Below are 3,693 nucleotides of genomic sequence, written 5' to 3' on the forward strand. Positions count from 1 at the left end.
TCAAATGGGCCATTGTCTGTGTTTGAATGATGTCTTTGAAAGTCAATGTGTTTGAATGATGTCTTTGAAGTCTTCTCATGTCCGGTGAACTCCGGAGTGGGCTGTTTGCTGGGGGCTTTGTGGTACCGCCCTTCAAGATAGTATAAGAATGTTGTAAATCCTCTGTAATCTTTGCACTTGTGAGAGGCTGCAGCCATTGTCTGTAACTCACTTGTGCCCGGAATATTCTGTAGAAATAAAAGCTTCGAAGTGACTGTTCAACGATCTCCAGCCTGTATTCGGATAACCAACATTCTCACTACCCGAAAGAAAACGAACATGCAGAGGAAAAGATCTGCCTCCTAACTCTGACAATATATTTGTCAGCATGTAAAAGTACTTCTCATACTGTGTGCACAAAAACAATCACAGGGAAAAGAACAGTTGCGCTGAAGTCAGCAGCCCCCACCACAGATGCATTCCATCTCTGTGCAAACACATCCGAGCTCATACAGCAGATAGTTGACACACAAAATTAGAGTAAAAGATTAAACGTCGGAATCACAGACACCAAGTTGTCAAAGTGGCGCTCAAAACCCACGACCATCTTCTGTGTATCAGCGGGAAAGAGCAGCTTGTAGTATATATGTCAAATGTGTATGACTGGCATCACCAATAATCTTTTGTGTTGCCTTCTTAACACAAAGCCGAAAAGAAAACAGGTACTTATGTCTTTTCAAACGTTGATAGATTTTCCCCCCTAGCAAGTTTAAATGGATCCCTTTAGTTTGCGAACAATTGGCACACAAACAAGTCAGCAAAATCCTCACCAGCACAGTCTCAAGGGCCTTTTTCATTATTTTGCTGCCATTTCAGATGCAATTTTTTCCAAGCAGATGTCCAAAACAGCATCCTCCTAGATTGCTAGACAGGCATGAACCGCAAATAAATCTTTAGCCTGACTTTATTGTCTTTGTGTTGGGTATCTCGGCTCACATTATTTTTTTGTATAAAAACAAAACAAAACAAAACAGCAGAAAATAAAAAATGCAGTCAAACTTGTAAGGTTGAATACAATCCGAACCGTGACCTTGGTGACCCCGAATTTGTTCTCATTAGGGAAAATAATCAAGGATAGTAATTGTTCCCAGGTCAAACTAAATATTGTTCATGAGCTGAATTCAAAGATCCAAAACCTTTTCTATGTACACAAAAGGCCTATTTCTCTCAAATATTGTTCACAAATGTATCTAAATCTGTTAGTCACTTCACCTTTGCCACACCTGTGAGGTGGATGGATTACACGGTCAACGCACATTTTGGTGCCAAAAATGTTTCAACTTTAGGGTATTTTGATATTGCTGAATCTGAAAATGAACGTTTTATTTGAATTGGCTCTAGTTTTTTAGATATTCCATATTTTTTGTTTTGTTTTTTTAAAAAAAGGACTAAATACGCAAGTTATGACATTGGTATTCACTTTATGCTAACTTTGATGAGGCTGTAACTGTCTTTTCAAACATGAGCATACAGTAATCTTTCAATATTGTGAAAGATGGCAATAGTTATTGCAGAGAGCCTTCTTTATGGAAATCATGTTTTATGTGAAAATTAAACCAAAATTAAAAAAAATTAGACAATATTAGCAGTAAACAACTGATTTTTGTAATGCAAAAACAGGTGACGTCAAAACACAAGCACTACTTTAATAACGATCAAAGTACATTTTCTGAACTGTCAAAGCACATTAAATGGTCAAAAATAGGTTACTTTTTCTATATAATGTTTAGTTACCAAAGTACTATGCCAATATGTTTTGCACATTTGAAGTTAAACAAATAAAGTTTTTTTTTAAGGAAAAAAAAACAACTAACAGAGATTTAGACCGATTTGTAAATAATCATTAAAATAATTCATAAGAGAAGTAGTCCTTTTGTATGGGTAGTTTTAGATCTGTACTCAACACCAACAACAAAAATGAGAGCAAAAACAAAAGTGTTGTGGTTGTTTTATTTACAATATTTATTTTCAGGATAAAACTAGCAGCTAGTCAGTTGGCGGCTAGCTAGTGAGTGGCTAATGTTAGCAACTAATGTTAGCAGTGGGTGTCTATTCCATATGCTTGCAAAGAAAAAAAAATTGAGCAAAAACAAAAGTTGTGGTTATTTTAGTTATTTATTTATTTTCGGGATAAAACTATAGCAGCTAATCAGTTGGCGGCTAGCTAATGAGCGGCTAACGTTAGCAACTAATGTTAGCAAACAGACACCCGTCTATTTTATATGGTTGCATAGAAAGAGGAGTTCGTAAAATTCTGAGAAATTCTCCCTTTATATCAAAAGTATAGGTTATTATTTATTTTATATCTTAATGAGGACAAGCACTATAGAAAATCAACATATGGATGGGGAAAATAAACTAATTGATTTATAGTTTTACCCATAATAAATCAAGGAAACATAGTCAAAGGCTCATTCTTTGTGGGAAAGTAAAGATGCTAGGACGATTTCGCAAACAACAACCTACGCTGTTGTGGAAAAGGACAACGTGGAAAACAAGGAGCTTTTTTTTCTTCTTCTTTTTCTTCTTCTTTGATGAGAAAGACAATGACAGTCATTTGCAAATGATGAAACTTCTCAGTAAGCATTCACCTCCCACCTCCCACCTCCACAATCAGCATCATGTTCATTTGTTCCACTGGTAGTTTATCCACAACTCACGGCCCAGCAATAAATTTTATAATGTTAGTGCTTGAGGATGAGAGTTGTGAAAGATATTGCAGCTTTCAGGTCGAATGGCTGGAAATTACAGACTGTGCCAAGTAAGATCTCAGCTTGACCTGCAGTTAGTATACACACGTTAACATAATTCTATATTGCCTGTGTCAAAGCCCTCACCAGAGAGACAGAAAATGGCTCATGGACCCTTTTCAGTGCTTTAGTGAATGCTACATCTGAACCAAACTGAAGGCACTGTGGAGGCAGTTAGTTTCGTTAAAGAAAAAACACCCACAAAAGTGTACTATTACTGATGAAATTATAGTCAATTATTTCTGTTGCTTTCTCGTAACTTCTTGCAGCTGACAGGCTTTCTATTTAGTCTCCTTGCGCTGTCCCATAGTATGGCTTTGTGTCTCATGTTTTTGATGACACCGGCACCCCATGCTTTGTTTTGTCGTTTTCATTTTCAAGTCCTGACATTTCCTTTAAATATACAGTACACACTTAACATTAGGTAGATACAATATGGGACAAAGTCCACCTGAGCGCAGAATACCCCCCCCACCCCCACCCCCACCCCCTCACACACACAATCTATTATTTAAGCTAGCTCTGTGATCACGGTTTGTTGAAGTTTAACTATGGATAGAGACATCAGAGAGACACAAAGGTAGTCAAGAAGGAAGAGCGAGAGGATGCATAAGACAAAAAAAATAATTACCGTATATCAGATGAAATGCAAGCATCTCTTTTGTTTTTGACCACAAATATCTGCAACGTAAAACACTGTCCTTTCATCCTCTCATCAATTTCAGGGTGCATGATGTGCAACAGAAGCAAATTGCATGCAAATTATATTAAAGGACTTTTTTTTTTTTGTTCTTTCTTATTCATGTCTCCATTATAGAACCAGGCCCCGCCTCCACTCACCCCCACCCACCACCTGTGAACCGATCAACTCAGTGTGCACACTCACGCGCACAAACAAACTCAT

Source organism: Vanacampus margaritifer, chromosome 4 (genome assembly GCF_051991255.1).
Source record: "Vanacampus margaritifer isolate UIUO_Vmar chromosome 4, RoL_Vmar_1.0, whole genome shotgun sequence".
In the NCBI taxonomy this organism is placed as follows: Eukaryota; Metazoa; Chordata; class Actinopteri; order Syngnathiformes; family Syngnathidae; genus Vanacampus; species Vanacampus margaritifer.